Genomic DNA, 20996 nt, shown 5'->3' on the forward strand with positions numbered 1-20996 from the left:
CCCACGATACCAAATATGGAGTAGATGAAAGCCTTATACCTAACGTTTGCTCACCGGTAGCAAAAAAGTTGAAATCCATGACATGATATTCGAGGGAAAAAGCTTGAGGACTAACTTTAATTAATCATATAAAAGCTTTCCCACATGACGCCCCTGAGGTTGTGTTGTACCTACCGACTGGACTGGGTTGATTGCGTGTCATTAGCATTGGGAGCGACCAACCCCTGTGCTGCGAAGTTGCGGGAAGAAATGGCAATCGCGTGCTCCGGCTAACGAGCCCGCCGCGTCATCGGCAGCGGAAAACCCTCGCTTCCGCAGTGAAAGTACGGCAAACTTCTAAACAAATGGAAGAACTCCTCCCCGCTCACAGCCAGTCCGTCGGACTCGTTCTTATATCTTTCGATCTTGGGAGGAGTTTCGCGAAATGTGGAACAGGGATAGCTCCGAGACGTTCTTTTATATAACGACCCCGACCTATCCCAATGCTAGGATGAAAGGTTTACGCCGTTTTTTTTTAATCCGTGGCATATAAGAAAAGGTTAGTGAAGAGTTTGATCTGGAGTGTAGCGCTCTACGGTGTGGGAACGTGGCCATTGAGGAAAGAAGACGAGAGAAGATTGGAGGCATTCGAGATGTGGGTATGGAGAAGAATGGAGATGGTGAAATGGACGGAGAGGAAAAGGAACGACGAAGTGCTGGACATGGTTGTTGACGAGAGGCAGCTTTTAGATGAGATACGGAGGAGACAGAATGTATGGATGGAGCGAATCCTTAGCGGGGAGGGGATGTTGAAAATGGTGTACGAGGGTAGAATGTTGGGGAAACGAGGGAGGGGAAGGTAAAGAATAGGATTTTTAGATAGATTGAAAGGGAGTAGGCCTTACAGTGAATTAAAGAAGGTAGCGCTGGAAGGAAAGGGAGGCTCCCAGATCACTTCTTTAGTACTCCATAGAAACCTACCTTAATCGGTAGAATACTGTATTAAAATAAATATTTACGGAAAGGCGAATATAAAATACTAGCGATAAAAAATGTGCATGGAATGCAGGTTGGTGAGAAAGGAATGTGAAGGTTTATGAGATACAGACACATGCAGTGGACCGGTTGAGGTAGATTCTGAGCCGGGATGTGGATTTGAGTCATCAGATCCACATATCTCCGTAACATAATTGCATTTATTTCTCCCCGCCTCGCACCTCATTACCTGCTCCTTTCACACTTTCTATCTATCCTTCATCTACTTCATTTGACAATTAGTCAGCGATTTCCTCCCCCTATCCAACTCTAATCACAGTGTCAAGAGCACTACGCACAGTAACAAATATTTGGTTTCCCTACGGGATTGCAACAATTATTATTCAGGTGTTGTCTAATCCTCATCTATTTCACTCCAGTTCTTATATGCATCCGTTTTGATTGGCGTAGATAACCTGAAGGAGGTACTTAATTAAGTCGAAAAGAGTTTTTTACTGATGTACACTTTGCATTAAAAGCTTACATTTTGTAAAAAATTAATATAATTCGGAAAATTAAGTATTTTTATGTTTTAATCAATTATAAATAAATTTGAGTATTATTTAAGTACATGGTATTTGATGGATATTAATTTCTCATGGTGAAACGAGAATAATGAGGCATTAAAACCCATATTATTCATAGATTATAGGAGCATACAGAGCCCATAGAAATTCCGGAAATATTTAAAAGTGGTAAAGGATTCCCTCGAAAGTATTTTTCTGCGAATGATATTCTATGATTTTATAAATACTATGATTCCTTTGTCCGCCTAATATGTCAAAAATTAGATTTCAATGCCTATTTCTTATTTTTTTACCCCATAAATTCGGTATTTTGTTGTACACCTATGTCTCCTTTACAGTAGTTTATATCGAATGCTGTTAGATTAAGATAGGAAGTATATCTTTAATACTCTGTATCTTTGGTTTTGATTTTCTCCATCCGTTATTTATTTTATTCCTCTATGAAATAAGTGATACAAATTTACGACCGCGCTCTTCCCTAATACTATTTTCTTCTCAATTCCCCTACCATTTTCTTCTCAATTTACCTCTTAATTAATATTCCTGATGGAATCTTATCAATTAATCTTCCCGAGGTATTCTCATAGCGTCACATAGTCGCTCCTAGTCAAAGGAAATGGTCAAATATCTGAATTCTTCATAAAAAAACGGTGGCTAAAATAGAGATTTTTGCGAAAAGTCGCCTTTAAATGGATATAAATTAGTTGTCAAGGAGAATATTGATTCTAATGTACCGTTAAATCCACGGCGTGTGCGCTGCGATTAGAAGTATAGACATTCAATTTAGGAATTGTTGCATCTTACCATAACCTTGAACCGTATTATGGCGATGTTACAAAGCCTGAAAGAACTCGAATATTGTGTTAATGCCATCCAAATCTGGCAACTCAAGAGAAATTAGGCCATCAAAGAAGCTACACTTCTGCTGAATGTAATACCAAAGCTAAAGGCGCTCTTGACTGTAAAATTGACTATTTCAGCTCTGCGGCTTCAACAGTGATGAACCTCGCATTGATTTCCGCTATTTAAAAATCTCATTTGGAATGTTTTCTCTTGCTGTTTTGTACCTATGAATTTGTTTTAATTTTGTCTTGCTTTTTGAGGATTTAACAGTGCACGTTTGGCATTATAAAGAGTAAAATATACCTAATTTCCCCCACATTTAGCATTATTAGTGGTGTTTCCATGTGTGGTAAAACCTCATTTTTCATTAGGGTGGAATCACCTCCAGCAAGGTCTCATTATACATCAAACGTCGAGAACTGTCTTCATTATTGCCCGTAAAAACCTTTATCATTCTCCGATTCTTTTTGTCTTCGCCTTTATGATTCAAAGTTATTGTTTGCCAAAGACGTCACTTTATGATGTTAATGCTGCGATGTCGCCATGACAATGTCTCTTTAAAATGCAATGAACTTTGATTGAGATAGAGATTTTTTCAGAGAGATCCTTGTAGTTGTCTAATTACTTCTGTGAGTGGAGTGAGCGTTACGACAAAAATTAAAAATCACGACAAAAAAGACCTATGGCGATAGTGAAATAGTAGTTCATATCCAAACCAAGTTGCCTTTCAAATTCACTCGTAGCCGAATTTAGTACACGTCTCAACTTACATTACCGTATGCCACGTGGAATAAATTCCTTTCTTGGGTAATCGATCTGTTGCATATGGCTGCTGTGGCATATTATGCCATTTGCCCTCCATCAGTTTGCGTCACCGTTTCAATCGGCGATTGTGTAAGGTCGAATGTCGTGTCGAACGCATCTTCATTTGCGCCTTTTTGTCATATGGAGGTATCGTGCGAGTCATGATGATTCTTTAGAGAAGGGAGGGATGATCCGCTTGTGCGAATTATCGACTACTCCACGGCCATTTTCCTCCCGCAGTCAGATTTGCCATTGAAACAAACTTTTCCCCGTACACCATTGATCGCTATTTAAACCAAGTACGTTATTTCCATCAGTGAAATTAGCCATGGATAAATGGCCTAAAGGAAGGCCACGCATGGTAGTCATATGTTTTTGCCCCCGTTGTCAGTCAAAGATAAATATAGCCAGAATTTAAATGACGATTGTCTATCAAAAAGACAGCTTTTTCCTTAATATATCACCCGGTGTGAAAATTCTGGGTTTGGTAGCTATGAGACATTGTGTTTTTAATGGAACGAGTACTAAGCGTAGAGAGGATAACATATTATGTGGGTAAATATGATTTTATGAATCGCATATGATAACATTAAGATAATCAGCAAGTAGCTCAAAGCGGGAAGCATATGAAAAATTGAGAAAAATAAAATTAATGGCTGATGCATGAATCATTTGGTGATAAATTATTTTAAAAGTCTATCTTGTATGATATTAGGCACGATGTGGTGGAAGTTCGTAATATTGTTGAAATGACACATTGCAATATTTCCACTTATAGATTTATTTTACACTACGCGTTTCGTCGTTACAGCGACATTTTCAAGTGTGAAAAAAGTCTTAAAGATTTTCCTTATATATCATGGTGCTTGAGGGGAGGGTGGGAGTAAGATGGAGAATGGGGTTTGGGTGACGAGAAGCGAGCATATTGAAGGCTGTGGGGGGGGGGGGGGGTTGGAGGGTCGTTTTAGGGTCTCGAACTGAGGCAGGGTGAGGGGGAAGAAAAGAAAGGTTCTAGGATGGGTGAGGGTACCCCGCACTCATTCACTGTCTTCTTTCGGGTTGTGGTTGTCCGGATAGCGTCCTCGCCCAGATGATCTTCTCCTCCTGGGTAGTTGACCTCGTGTCCTTCTTCTACTGTTCTTCTGCGGTGTGAAAGTGGGGGTGTAGTGTGCTGATAAGGAAAATCTTTAAGACTTTTTTCACACTTGAAAATGTCGCTGTAACAACGAAACGCGTAGTGTAAAATAAATCTATAAGTGGAAATATTGCAATGTGTCATTTCAACAATATGTTAAAAGTATTTTCCATGAGAATTTGTGTCACCAATGGCTCATAGCATTATTCTATGACGTGAACTCCAAACAAGTTTGTTATTCTAACAAATCCAAAATATTCATTCAAAATTCTGTTTTGACGCGTGACATCATTTGATGCTGAAAACAACGAATTGCATATAAATTAGTCAAGTAATATATTTTTTAACCAACACTCTCTTCAACAATTTGAATAGATCTTGGCATTTTCACTCAAACAATTCATTCATTAGCGCTTCAAATTTTTCTTCATAAACGCAAGATTCACTGTGTGAGGCATTTGAAATTCACGGAGTTGAAAATGTAGTAAATCAACGCATAGCGTAGAAAGTAGTAAGGTGTGAATCATGTAGACCCTGTGGTGTGAAAGATTTGTGATTTTTAAGACCTTTAATGATTACAGAATGGAAAATAATCCTGTCACCGCAGATTTGTGGGCACTTATGGTAAAAAAACTACCTTCCTCAAGGCGCGTTTGAAGCCGGGAAATGTGTTTACAACTCATTCTACTCAACCACAATCTCGATTCACACTCAACCGGGGTGCGGTGTGAGCCGTCTTCTCTAAAGGCCGTTTTACACGATACACGGAATTGCGCAGGTTAGAGCTGCATTAATTTCTAAAATGGCGTGGAATTGCGCGAATGCATGAACGAAATTAGAACAGGGGCTATTTCGCCGTCTCGCATCCACGCATTCTCGCATGTGTTCTAGCAATTCACCGCTATACACGACGCAATTTTGATTGCGCCTTCGCACGTACGTCAGATTGCGCAATTCCGTGTACCGTGTAAAACGGCCTTAAAGGTTGACGTACTATATGAGCCAGGAAGGCGATGAAAGCCATGAAGATCCGCCGCCTCCTCCCACAGTTGACTGAACGAGAGATGCAATATTGGCATCCCTGCATCTCCTGGACCGAGGGGGTCGCAGACTCTCGGCGGCTGGGTGTCAGGAGCGGGTTTTCTCCCAGAGCAACTCGTTTAGAAACCTCCACTGCCGCGAAAAGAATTCTTGATTTCCCACTCCCGCGGTGAAAATCTTCGAATGGGAACATTAGCCATCCCTGTAGTCACCATAGACTCCTCCATTCCTCATAGATTTTTTTAGAGGCATGAATAAATTTCATTCCTAGATTAGGGTTCTCCGGTCGGATCTCTTCACTCTGGGGAAAGTCTTCGAGGAAACGTGTCAACAGCAATTTATTGTAATACTTTATGCGGGAAAATATGCACGTGCCTTGTGGCAAGTAGTATAATGAACTATTTCTATGTACTTTATACGGTTGAAACTGCTAGTGGTAAAACTTTACGGAGGCGAATATTCGAATGTGAAAATACTTAGTAGTTCGTTGAGCTGTTCATACAAGTACCCCATAATGAACGAGTACTTGGATCAGTAACGCTCCTGTTTTTTCAAGGGTGTGATATTAGTTCAGTGAACTAGATGAAGTTCGGTCTTTTACTTGCTGCTGGTAAATCTAATAATTTTGATCAATAGTTTTATCGCCCTAGCTGATGAAATATTGTGTGTATCCAAAGAGCAACGATTGGAACAAATGTGTAAAAATATCTTCAAATAATTTGAATTTTATTTCAAATCAATCATTCCATACGCTACCGGATTAGTTCATGTAAATCGTTTTTCTTTTTATTCTCATCTGGGAAATTGCAAAAAAGCTTTAAAAATAATTCCTTTCTAAATCGCGTCCTGTAACGTGACATCGGCTTTATTCACTCCATCACTTGGTGGTGAAATTTTAAATATTTGGCAAACAAATATCTCTTATTGTATCGCTTTTGAGAATAGAAAATAGGACAAGAACATTCTTGACCAGTTTAAGTGAGGATCCACGCATTTGATTATAAAAATAGCATTGTTACATCGAATGTTTGAATTTGGTGAAGGGAAATCAATGTCAAGGAAAATTGCATTCTTCGCTTTTAAAATTTATTTTTACCTTCGCTCGCATGTAAATAAGTTTATATTTTGATTGGGACTCAATAGCTAGTTACTCATTTATTTTTTATCTATTTTCTCCAATCTTGCCGACAGTTATTGCAGAGGATGATTTTCCCCTTCAACTATAATGCTTGCCCTTCACGTGCAATTTGACTACACTAATCGTTACGGCATTCTTCATAATTTATGAATTAATTTTTTAAAATTTGAGTTATAAGACGCAGTTATTAAATGACCTTAGTTCAACCGTTTCGTTACGATTCTTCGATTCTAGGCTGGAAAAATAGCGATAGTAATTATAACACGTGCTATGGTACTTCATCTTGAAATGAATCTGTGCTATCTCTTCACCTTGTGCCTCTTATACGTGTATCCTCTATTGAATGGCTGGGAAAAACTATGATTCCGAACCTATTGTGTTACAGGAGGCTGCGCGCTAGGCTTAGATTGCTTGAACAATTGAGAATGGATATCTTTAAGAGCGACACAGAGAACATAATATTAGAGCCACACTATATTTCCAGGTCTGATAGAAGCGATAAATTAAGAGAGATGTTTTGCCGAACGGATAGATATGGGAATTCGTTTTTCCCCCGAACCATAAAGGGCTTCAATAGACGCCAGTCCCAACTTCGTTAGAGCACTTCATTTTTTTAGCTGTAAACGGCTGGTGTCCTAACACCCCCTGCCACACGCCTTTTAGGCGGCTTGCGGGGTGTTATGTAGATGTAGATGAAGTGATGCTGGAAATTAATCAAACGGTATCTTATCGGTTAACTGATGAATTAGTTCTGAAAAATTGATGCAATGATTTTTGATGCTAGATGATGCTGCTTTCCTCTTTAGTCTCAGTATAGAAACTGGTGGTATTCATTTCGATAGAAGTCTTCTTTTGTATTCCAATAATTATTTTTCGCAAGAATCAAATTTGATATGCTTCCCAACCAACTTTTTCCTGGGTGCATTAGAGACAATTATTATCTATACTTCTTTGTCAACAGTACCCTCTGCGGGCATGAACAAGGTTCATTGGTGGTGTTTTGACAATCAAAAATGCTTTTAGCCTTTTGTTCCTACAGGTATTCAAGGAAGCATGTTATTCCAATCTCTCTTCTTGCGAAAATTTCCGTGAAGGCTTGAGTTATTCAGCGGTCAGAATGAATAATGTCTTTAGTTGTATATTTCAACGTCACCTCAGGCATACCTATCCTTTTCTTCACTCTCATTCTTCACACGCTGTCAGATATATTAACTTTTCCTGTTGGCGCTGCCGCCTGCATGATATCCGGAATCAGTTTTTCCCAGCGTAGCAATTAACCCTCATTACAAGCGGTCAAGGGAAAGATGAATTTATTGTATCCTATTAATTTCTACTCTTAAAAATGTCTCTATAGGTGTCATGATATTATCCAAGGTGTTGGTAACACTCGCGTATGTGTGAGTAGAGGTACATGATTTACGTTTTTCCCTGTCTAACTATTTTTTTCTTGGTACATTTCCGTATTTTTTTACTGAGCGCAGTAAAAGCAGATATTAACTTTTCCTGTCCATCGAGAAACTCGAGTGAAGATATTCCGCATTTTCCATGTCGTACCTACTGTACTATCGAATACGTAACAGGTAGATAGATTAGGAATTCCTGAAGCCTCCGTTCACTACCATCGACTGCCATCGAGGGAGTCGCCTCCGAAGTGATATCAGTCTCTTCCGGCCTCCACTGGGTCTGCATCACTCTAGACTCCGATGTGGATTAAACCAGACTACTAATCGGGAGGCATGGTGCTCGCACAAGAGAGCATGTTTTTCTCTCTCTTTGACCGTTTATGGAGAAATTCGCTCATTGCGTGCCTCGAGCCTCTACACATTTCGGACGCTAATGCCTCTCCCTTCCGTAAACATTGCTCGATTACGTGATTGAAACGTACACGTAAGTTTTCGTGCGTAATGTTTTTTCCACCCTAGCCATTTCCGTGGCCATTGCTCCTCAGTCCTCACAGTCCTAACCAGAAAGGATCTTCGAATCCCACCAATCATGTGGATTTTTGTGTATCAATGTCTATTTGTTTTTGATACTGGTGCTAAAAACTTAATCACACGGTCATCTTTACGCACTAGAAGATAGGTATGTATTTCGAGGAGGCGACCGAGAATTTAAGCCATTCGCTCCCAGTTCGAACCCACTGAACCCACTTCCAGCGGTATTTATAATAAATAATGAACTGAAATATCGTACTGCCTCACGTATGAAACCTCGAATGTTATAACTAACTACAAGATACCTCTGTTGAGTGGGCGGGGGTTGTAATCTTTGGGCATATTCACGGAGACACGGAGAACATCATTTTATAGCCCCACTATATTTCCAGGTCTGAAAAAAGCGATAAATTAACAGAGATATTTTGCCCATTGGATAGATATGGGAATTAGATTTTCCCCCGAACAATAAAGGACTTTAATAAATGTTAGCCGTAACTTTGTTTGAGCATTTGCTTTTCATATGTAAACGGATAGTGTCCTAACACCCCCTGCCACACCCCCTTTTAGGATGCTTTGGGAGTAGTATGTAGATGTAGATCTAGATGTAGATAATAAGAATCTTCGACACAAATATGCCATTTTCTCTTTACAATGGTGAGAAAAATTCTATATTCACGACCCGTTTGCAAGAAACATAATTATCATTTTTGATTGCAATGTTAGACAGGTGAGTCCACAGAGAGATGGCCATATAATTAATATGACCATCGGTATATACGAAGACATCAAAAGATACGGCGTCATTTCTACACATCAGCAAAGAATTGATAGATATATTAAAATATCCCTTGACATTCTATGAAACTGATGGCCATCGAAAACTTGGATGTACCCTCAGGATGAGGGGGACCAGAAACTAATGTTCCTTAGCATTTTTCTTGCGACAATAAATCTACAGCGATAAGCAAAGTAAGAGCGAATGAAAAAAAGAGGGATAAGGGGATAAGTAATAGGTACCCATGGCACTGAAATAAATGTGTGCGTTTTAATTTAAATATGCAAACACGTCAGACAGGAAGGATAAGCGTTCAAAACATTAACCGTATTAATTACATTGTTATATCTGATGACTTTATTCCAAATTCCCTTGCATGAAGTAATTTAAGGAGGAAAAACATAAAAATAAAAATGAGTATGGCCCGATATGTGCGCTCATGTTAATCGAATTAAAGCAGCCACTAGTTAACATCATACTCAATCACTCAATTAATATATCATTCTGATCTGCTGATAGCGTAAACATTCTGAAACAATCATAAATACATACATTTGCTTTTCTTTTCATTATGTCAGCTTTCATAATCCGGTAACATCACTTCTAATCTAAATTATTTCCAATGTGTCTACTGATCCCAAATGGAATGGCTTATACGGCTCGGTAAGTAGTATATGAAAGTTCAATCTAACATTCAGAGAAAGCCAGACGGGAAATAGAAACAGAAAAGATTTTTTTTTAACTTGAAATCTTTTTTTACACCGCAGACCTTCCAGGGTTTTCTTTATCTGGATCGAGGCGGAAAATGAACACGTAAAGGCGTCAAAATTGGAAATAAGATTCTTCTATTATGGAGACGCGGATGGAGGAAATACTCAAGGGTACTTTTACTTAAGAGCTTTTACTCATGACCTACGGAGATATATACTGAACATATTATGAAAATGGAATTTATGAGTTTCTGATATTTATCTCGAAGTAGTTTTTAAAACGATGTATGTGTTGCCCAAAGAACTGAACAGGGCCATAAATAATCTTCCAATAATATTTTCCCAACTCTTTTGGAATATAAACGTCATATATATAAATAACAAATACCTTCACTGAAAATTGCATACAACCCGCATTTCTTCTCCTCCGACCAACACATTCAAGGGAATATTTATGATTTTTTTTGTAATGACCGAGATAGTAGCCACGCTATTTGACACTCCAAGAGTTCAATAAATCGATCAGAAAACACAAACTATGCAGAGCGTTTTAGATCGTCTAAGATCAGCGGAGTATATCAATAGGGTGGTTTCCTATTATTTTTTTATTGCCTAAATCGAAAGATTATTACTCCTGGAGTACGAATTTCACACTTTTGGATTTTTAAATGACGATATCTATTTTTTGCGATTAAACGAAAAGTGAAAAATTTCAAGCGCGCGAAAACGCGATGGCTAAGTAGGAATGATGGAAAAAAGTCCGTGTGACGTATTTCTGGTTCCCCCTGCCGCCTTGTGAGGTGACCTTGGGGCGAGGCTCTGAGCGCTGATACGACGCAGGCTGCTAGCAGGTAGCAGAGTACCATGCTAGCTGGTAGCGCTTGGCTTAAATAAGGATTATTAATACCTTATCAAACGAGGAAACTTTCCGTCCTTAGCCAGTTTTAATAGGTGATTATTAAGACATGTTTCCCTGAGCTCTGTGCCTCATGCATGCATTGGTAACCTCAGACGATGTAAAACTCCTATCTACTCGTATAGAAACTAGGTCCCTGTGACGTCACGTGGAGCGGAATCGCATTGGCGCCAATCTGGCCTTTTTCAAATGAGGTTAAAATTGACCGTTGCCATTCGTCTAAACTGGGATTTCTGAAACCAAATAGTTTGTATATTATGAATACACTAATGGTGGGTAAGGAATCGCAATCATTGCATTTCGTTTTCTTTGATGAAGGAAACTACCCTATTACGTCCGGTGATATATTTTCACCCGTTGAAATTATTTACCATATTTTTAATAATATTCCACAAAATTAATCGCGCCTTTGTATGAAAAAATATATCTATCAAGACCAAAACAATTGCATACTGGAACAAAGAGGAAAATTAAACTTTTGAGGCCGTTACAAATGCTATTAAATATACTGTAACGCATGAAACCCATTAAGAGCGGTAAACACGGCTTGGCATTGGCAAATGCCTATACTTCATATCTCTCACATATTTCTGAAAATCTCGTAGGAGATGCGCGGCACAGTGTCAAAACCTCGAGGTAGTCGTATTTGCCTACCTTCTTTAGGTGTGTAGGACTTGGGTAAAGTTAAAAGCAGATCGATCTCTATTAGTTTTATTGAAGTATTCAATATTATATACAATTTCTACGGAAAATATTTGTCTTAAAATCTGACCAATCTCTTAGTCTACAAGCCATAAATTTACTGATTTCCAAAAAATGTTAGAAAAGGTTTTGGCCAGTGTCTCCTTGACAGAAGTAACGTTTTTGGGTACTGACCTTTCATTTCAAGTGAAGCGCTGTAGGATTATGTTTCAACTCCAGGAATTACAGGTAGAAAAAGCTTGATTTTCAAATCGAGATTTGTTTCAACCGCTACTTGGGAGCGTCTCTGAATGCGCGAGACCATTGCCCCGTCCCTAATAATGAGGACATTGGATTAAATCTAAATTGTGTGATAGCGCATTTGCAAGGATTTTTCTCTTTTCAATTTCATCGAGTGCATCCGTACTCCATGATAAATTTTGGGAGCGTGTTGGCCTTGTGTATTGAGCGTAAAACTGCTGATCGCAGGGTATCGGATTAAAATGAAGTAAGAGTGAAGCCTTTCGACGCTCCCATCCAAAAATCTTTGCAGTGCGAGTTGGGCCGGAAAAAGAAACAAGACTCCCCAATCAGAATATATAAAATTCACATGCCTCTGGCTTCGTCTAAGGTCTCTATTTTCACCTCTAGAAACCAACGTTCAGGTTGAAGTGCTGCGTGAGTGAGTGATATTATCTATGATATACTCAACTCAAGATTACTTCATAAGGCAGCTCACCTTGGTGGATTTAGTCTTTGGAGATTTGTTTTTAATTTTTGATATATGCACCATAAAATATGCCCGACGCGTTTCAACGCTGGAGCATAGGAAGGCCTCCCGGGAATACAACCAGGTGACAGAATCCATGGTTGCCGACTGCATTGCCAACTGTTGCTTCGGTGCGGTATGACTTCGGAGGTCAGGTGCCCCGTGATTGGTCGGCTGTATTTGGTTTCCTGCTCTCTCTCACCCCGTTGACACCGATCCAATATTAATAAATATTGTTAAGATGTTACAATGGTTAAATCATTAATCCCGTAACTCTCTTGCCTATTCATTGCCCATTGCTTATTTGTTAGGGGTTTGATGGAAGATGGGACTTTCTGGTCCCAATCTCGCCCAATAAAGACGTATTATTATTATTATTCACTGTAAAGGTTAATTTAATTAGGCATTTCGAATAATTATGTTGTGGGAGACGATGTTCTTTGGTCATTTTCTAGCATATCATGCATGCTGGATAAGTGCAAGATTTAGTAGTTAAAAAAGGTGTTATTTATACATTCCTATAAATTTACATTTTAGATTGCTAATTTCATATGTCCACATTTGAAACAATGCCAATTCCATTGGAATTAGGTATTGAAGAGCAGCTTTTTCGTAAATGCTAGAAAATGAGCAGCAATACTTTTTGGGAAAGAAGGTCTTTTTTGAGGTAGAAACGCTTATGCTTGCATGTTGATGTTGCATTGATAATTAATTTTTACATATTAATATTTAGGCTTTTGAATAATATTGCAGCGATTTGTTCATTGTTTTCAATTACATCCCTCACAGCTTATTATTCCTATTCCCTGGTTTATCCAAATACTCTTTTTTTTATTAATTCCAGTCCAAGGGGCTTTGGTCTCGTAGTTGAATATCGTTGCTCAATCACAGCTGCGTTCAATCTCTACTGTAAAGTCATTTCTTAACTTTCATGACCTGCTTTCATTTTCAGATAAAAGCGCAGCATAATGCAGTGCTATTGTTGAGGATCCAGATCACTCTCGGTTTGGTGTTAGAGGAGCTTTTACCTTAAGATGGTGAATCATTGAACTTTGGAGCGACCAGCAATCCAGGTAGGTAATTGTCGCTGTTTGTTCCCCTCCGTTAAGTGCACTTCGTTATAATGGGTACCATTCACTCTCTTCTCTATCGTGATTCGATCGAAGTCGACGTCGGTTGAAGAAGTTTCCTCGAGGGAAGTGCTTCTTCCTCCGCTCATGTCTCATACCAACACGCCCATCCCATCCAATCCGTGGATGCTCAGTGACGACCTTGGCCTATGTCGCTCTTACACGGGCGTTTCTTCATCGCGCGCCCTCAATTCGTAAAATCATGGCCGTTGAACTCTTTGGCAATTCCGCCCGCTTCGCGGTCGCTGGGCTATCATTCCGTTTCTTAATTCCACTCCTAGTCGATTCCTTTCCTTCGAAGGAATTGTTTTAACAATGCCCATTAAGAGGACGTATCACACCCGCTCAACGGGTTGTACTTTGTTTTTTTTATCTTGACGACTCATTCGAGCTTAAGCTTAAGCTATCGTGTTGAAATTTTTAGGGTGCGTTTAGTAGAGCTTTGAAAAGTTGGACCGAGTATCAAACGTACGACTTTTACATCGGAGGGAAAACTGTGGTGAAATGTTCCAACTTGAGATGCAAATAAATATTGACTAGGATTTGTTCTATATTCCGAGAGAATTTCAAGATGATGGCATAAGTTTTACATAAGCGATGCGTCGCGAAATAAAGTTAGGCCGACTGGAAATGAGCTCAAGAGTCATGGAGAAAAACTGGTAATTTTATTACAGCTACTTGGTTTGCATGTAAACAGTGTACAATTCTACGATCATTTTAGAGCACTCCAATTTATTTCAGAATTCTGAGAATTTTTATTTTTTTTTTAAGTTTACGCGTATACCGTGTTAATTTTACCTTGCTTCCGTGAAGGTACTGTACGACTATTTTTTCTAAACCTTGACTAAATTTTTGTCTATATGTGCGTCACAGATATAAATGTGCAGGATAGATGAAGTAATCAGCTACGTGAAAGGCTTTTTTTCCGTCGAGGATATCCTCCATGAAGATTGCACTATACAGACTGTCCCAAGGGTCGTGTGTCATTTTTGACCTGTAATTTTAGTAACTTTGCATGGAGCAATATTCATGAAAATTGGCACACTTATGGGGAAAGGTCCTAAATTTTGTTGAGTGTAAGCAAAATTTTACAATTTTGACCTTTTGACCTCACAAAGTGGGTCCAAACCAAAAATTTGAATTTGCCTTATGGGGTTTCAATGTTAAAAAAATCGAGATAGACTAAAGTGTGAATTTCATTGACCAATATGTCAATTCTTAGGTTTTCGGACACGAGAAACCCGAAAATAACACTTTTATTTACGAATATTCAACCGTTGACCCAGTTAGGTCACCGTCAAGGTCATAAGGGTGGCAAAAGGAATAGCATACCAACAAAGGTGTCGATCCATGGGTTTTGTAGGGTGTCCAAGTCATTGGTATTGTCCAAATACCCGTATTATTCACTAATTGACCTCCGAGGGTCACCACGGCTCGACGTTTGACTCTATGACCTTTGACCCCAATTGTGACCTTCGGAGGTCAAAATATCAACAATACGGATCTACGAACAGCCTAACCGACTTTGGCACCCTTCAAAACCTATGGTTTGACACCTTGGTTGTCATGATGGCTCGACGTTTGACTCTATGACCTTTGACCCCAATTGTGACCTTCGGAGGTCAAAAAATCAACAATACGGATCTACGAACAGCCTAACCGACTTTGGCACCCTTCAAAACCTATGGTTTGACCCCTTGGTTTTTATGATTGCCCGACTTTTAACTCTATGACCTTTGACCCCCGTGAGACAAATTTCCACGGAGATATTTCTTTCCGAAAGTTTTATCCGAAATATCGTGTCTGATTTCTTTCTTTCGATTGACCTTGGTCTCTTACTTATCTTACTTAAATCACGATAGCCTGCTATCATTATAATAACCTCTCAATTTCATTGATTTTTATCGGAATTGCAGTATTACTGCACCATTGTGCACCGCTGCGACGACATAAGGATAGACTTCTGGTGTGCATGCGATTAGCCACGAATAGCGTGTGGATTAAACGTAGACGGGGCGTGGATTTGCCCGGTCGAATCACGGACGATAAGCGCGACAAGTCAAAGAGCTTCTCCGTGTACAGTCCCTTCCCTTCCTCCCCTCCGAGAAAGCACCTACGCCTGACTTTCTCAAAGTAAAAAAATACCTCGGGCCACTCCGTATCGGCAGTTTGCAGTCGCGCTGTCCCGGCCGCCCACTCGGAAAATTTGCTGTTCAACGGGCGTAACATCTTCACCCAGTATGCAGAGAGCATCTCACATCGTGCGATATTTCCTAACGCATTCTTTCAAGTGTTGATAACATGTGATATTTCTCTCACTTCATAAAGCTATTGGTCTTCTTCATCAGTCCAACATCCTTTTCTTTTTATTCCTTCATTATTTCCAAATGTATTGAGCATCTCTCGTTTTTCGTCAGTCGTCTGTTCTCTGATGATTTTTTTTAAGTTTTGTTATTATGTGTTATTTATTTCACACCCTATGATAATTGACCTACTTCATCATTCCACTGTCATTTTCATTTCATTCATTAATTATTTACAAATGCATAAAGCATCTCGCATAGAGCGTAAGTCGTCTGTTTTCGGATGCATTTTTTTCGAGCGTGGTTACATTTAGCTTTTTCTCTCATTCCGTATTGGAATTGATCTGCTTCACAAGTACACTACCCGTTTATTTTCATTCATGCATCGATTCCAATTTTTTTGAATCCTCGAGATTCGCTAATTGCGTAAGTATGGGAAGTTTGAAAAATCTTACAGTTGGGTTGGTATAAAACGTATTACCATGGAAGTGGTTGACGTAAAAATATTTGTTAGAATGGAATGACTATTAAATAGAGCTGAAACTCGAAACAAAAGGTTGGCACGTAGCAGCATATTGACATCCGTTCACTTCAATCGTACGTTTTGCACCGCAGTTAGCAGGTGTAGTGTGCAGCAGAATGTGGTGGTAAAGCGAATAATTCCGTTTTTAATTCCTCCGACACAGTTTAATCGACTCGCAGTTTCGTATTCTGTGGAAGTTTAAATGGATCTTTGGTATTAGAAATATTCTAGCGCTCTAGAAACTATGTCTGACAGAGAAGAATGACGAGAATGTCGGAGAAATCCGTGGGCCCCTCTCTACAAAAGAAATAGTCGCTCGGGGTAGTAGTGCGCAGAATTTGAAATTATGCTTGAGCGTGATCGATTGCGAACAAAAAGAGAATCTCATTAAAATTAATGTGGCAGAAATCAAAACTCTTGTATGCGGAAGACACTAAGTTAAATCAAATGTCAAAGTACGAGTGAAATAGTTGGATCATATTCTTATCGTGAATTTGAAACAGCATTTCAATGAGAAAGCTCTTTGAGCATCCAATAAGGACTCATGTAATTCCTGACACGTCTTTGTAATTAACAGAAAGCAACTACGTGTATTCAAGATGTAGTTGAAATAATGGAAAAGACTATCCTATTGTGTGTTATTCGGTGTTATCGGAACTAATATAATTGCTAAGAGATCAGAGAAGAGTGAGAAACGATCTTGAGTGTTAGCAGATGCAGTTAATTAATGTTCAAAGGATGAAAATAGGTATGGTGGAAGGGAGAACGGTGTAAAATACTATGCAGTAAAATAAATCAAGGTTTGATGTAGCGTTTTTGAGACTGAAAACATTTCTCCGCGAAGACGAAATACAACAGAAATAATAAATAATTATTTAAAGGCTTGGTTAGTTTTTCACCGTGTCATCAGTTGGCCCCACCATGCCATATCATCGTATGTCAGCCAGAACAGAGGGCACAAGTTGCAAAATGTCGCTACGGGTAGCACGCAGTTAAAGGATCAAAAGATATTTTTCTAGTTCAATCTACTCAAATACTTTGTATGGGTTAAAGATGATATTCACTAAAAAGCAAAATGAGCCATACTTCGATAGGTACCCGTGCTCCTTAATGAAATTCATCTAAGGCTAGAGATTAGTTTTTACGAGCCGAGGATTGGTTTAAACTTGGATATGGTTATTACTACCTGGATTTGAACAGTAATTTGTATCAGTGCCATAAACTCCATCCATTTCATATTTCTCCCTTCCGTAATCATTGAAATTCCCGTTCATAAAATATATTGTTCCCTATGCTAGGAAGAGTTTTTTTCCCTGCGCTTTCTTTCGCTGCATCCCACTTTTGTGGTCGTAAGCGTCTCCCACACGATCACTGTCGAACTTTTACAACTGCAAGCCGATGAGGAGTCATCATCTCGGCACTTTCGATGCAACAGCCTCCAGGTGGAATCGTGTCACGATATAAAACCGGTTCATGCAACCCTTGTACATGTTCCATACCTTTCCCGTATTCATTTCCTATTACCCCCACAAATCCCCGGAAGTATTCGTGGGGAATGACATAGCGCACTCCATCCAATAAATTCTCGACTCTACAACCTGATGAGTCGTTGGAATAAGCCGCAGTTGGCACATTTTGGAGTCCTTGTAGAACCTGTGCTTCGAAGTACTGCTTTCATAAGATAGATAAACTCGACATCAGCAAGATGAATTGCTCAGTATTTAATTAATAAAAATTAAAAGTAATTTAAATCAACCAAAATAACTGTAAAATACATGTATTTTATAAAAAATGAAATAATCCTGCGATAAGAAGAATGGCTTTTTTTTAACTCCATGTCTTGGAAGAATTCAAAAACTTTCTCTGGAAAGACAGTAAAGATTCATAATTTTTACAATTGGGGTGAGTAAAAAATTGAAATAGTCAGCGCTTTTGCTCTTTTAATGCAAACATAATTTTTAAAAATGTTTCACAGTCGAAACTTGATAGGTGAGAGTTTAAGGGACCGGCATTTTTTTCTTGCTTACAGAGATTTCTCACTTACCCAGATTCTCACTTTTTCCTTTAGGTTCCGGAAAGACCTCTCTCACTTATAGGAGTAAAAATGAGGAAGTGGGGGAGGAGAGTGAATGAAATCCTCAATTATCAACTTACTATGTATGTAATTATCCATAAAAATTTAAATTATTTACAATTTTTGTTCTAAGATATCTATTAATGTCTGTTGAGGTTCTCCTGTGCTATTATTAATATGTTTTTCGATCCCATAAATCTCATCAAAAATAGATTGCTAACTTTTTGAAACGACTCTGCAACAGCATATCTTGATTCACTGGATTCCAAGGTGCAACAATGTAAACTTTTGAAATTTTCTTCGAAATAATACCTCCATTATTACGTCCATCTTTCTCTCTTCTGTCAAAGCGTGTGTTAAGAATTGGTGGGTGATTTGATTTAGGGAAGTACGTGTTTCCTTCAAGTCAACGATGGCTAAAATGTATACAATACTAAATTTTGGGTGTGGCAAAGGTTTCCCTTCATTCCATCCAGAGTCGGACAGCGTACACACATTTTCCCATATGAGGTCTGCCAAAAAATCTCTCACTTATAGAGGTTCCTAGATTCGCACTGATAGAGGCTTTCAAGGATAAAAATGAAAGGACCTGAGTATGAGTCACACTAGAGGTTTCTCACTCCTTCAGTTCTCTCTTATCGAGGTTTGCCTGATTACATATCATTAGTCTCAACCAACTTGACAATGCTGTATGCCCGTCAGCATATATCAACAACGAGGAGGTATCACTCCCGCTCGTCCGGTCGTATTTTTTTTCTCGACGTACGACTCTTTTAAAACTTTTACTATTACATTGAATATTTCAAGGCATATTCAGTAGCCCCTTTTCAACCATTGCTGTATCTCAAATTCGAAAATCTTACGCATAAAAAATGCGGAGGTAAAATTTTCAATTTTTTTCTTAGGAAAATTAATGCAAATCTACTTAATCTATACACTATGTATACTGTAAAAAATTAAACTCGATTGCATATAAGGGCGGATCAGGTTTTTTTCTGGCGGGGGACAAGGGTTTGACAGTCTTCTCATATTTGAGGTAAAAAAAACATACAACAGTTACTGTACGAAATGTTCTCTTTATTTTGATATGAAATTAAATGATCGAGGCTCCATAATATACTAAACAAAACGAACGTAATGGTAACCGTAGCAAATGTCTTGTATATATTTTGAGCGTCTGAGAGAGCACGTGCCTCCCCCCCTAAATCCGCGTAAGTATTAATCTATGTGTGAGTCTCGAATTAATAGAGCCGGAATAATGTGTCTCCTTAAACACACTTCTCTCCTCAAAATGTAGAATAGAGTGTTGAACCACGAAACATGCTTCATTTAAGACTATCGATTTGATTCATTTTTGTATCGGTCGGTTTTTAAATTTTTTAATGGAACTTGCCGGTTGAACCCATTCCTAAATATTGTAGACCACGTGCTTATCTGTTAAAAGAATGTAAAGAGAAGATTCTAAGGAAAATTTTATAGGAATGGACTTCTTAAGTGATGAAAATAGTTTAGAGTAAACAAAAACTCACTCTGCAGCCAGAAAATATCTTTTCTGCCCGATAATGATGTTATTTAACCCATTTACTTGGAATTTTGGAAGTTATTCTATTAAGACTTCTATCCAATAAATGCTCCCAGAATGACTTCGTATAATAATAAAGTAGTTTAAAAATATACCGTATTAATTTTACCTGGCCTGAGGAATATTGACGGAAGGTAGGAAGGCTCTGCACGACTATTTTTTTCTGTATCTAATTGTAAGCTCAATTTATGTCTTTATGCCCAAACCTATCCCTCAGCGTCGCAGATATTTATGTGGATAGGTTGATGAAATAATCAGCCACCTGTAAGGTTTTTTTCCGTCGACTGCCTCGTCGAGGATAATCTCGGTGAAGGTAGCGCGATATGGCCGTACATCAACTATATATTTTATTTTACCCTTACCCAAGCTTTCATACTTTTGAGGCTGTATCTCGAAGACTTGTTTATTTAAAGTTGAATCTTGGAGTGTAGGTCTTAATAGTAAATATATATAGTTCAGGAAAAGGAAAAAAACTCATTTTATAGACTTTGTTGTTCTAACGACTCTTCAGAGCACTGATATCATACCTAAAGGCCTTTTGTGGGTTAACAATATTCATATACAATACATTTTCTTAATTCCATAGTTTCATTCCTTGCGTCATTTCCTCGGAAGAAAACTTCCCTTCAAGGCCGTTTTACACGGGGCACGTAATTGCGCAATCTGAAGTACGTACGTACGAAGGCTTGCATCGTGTAAAGCGGTGAGTTGCTAGAACGCATGCGAGAATGCATGGATGCGGATGACAAAATAGCCCCTGCACTAATTCCGAGCTCTCATTCTCGCAATTTCAAAAAAGTTTTCATCGCCAACCCGCGCAATGGCGCTCCCTGCGTAAAACGGGTGTGCTGCTGATGCAATTTTTATGATATTTTTTCACCAAAGATGAAATCATGGTTTTTTATGCTGGATGTCACCTCTTTATTTCTGGAGTTATGAGTATCATTATCTCTAACTTGATCACTCATTATATAACGTGGCTTTTTCTTTTGACAATTTCTTTCAATGTGACCATTTATCAGAATGTACTCGATCCAACAAATAGAATAGGAAACTATTGTCGTGGGTACTCCGTTTATACTTTGACAGGCTTT

The sequence above is a fragment of the Ischnura elegans genome, chromosome 1, assembly GCF_921293095.1.
Source record: "Ischnura elegans chromosome 1, ioIscEleg1.1, whole genome shotgun sequence".
Lineage (NCBI taxonomy): Eukaryota > Metazoa > Arthropoda > Insecta > Odonata > Coenagrionidae > Ischnura > Ischnura elegans.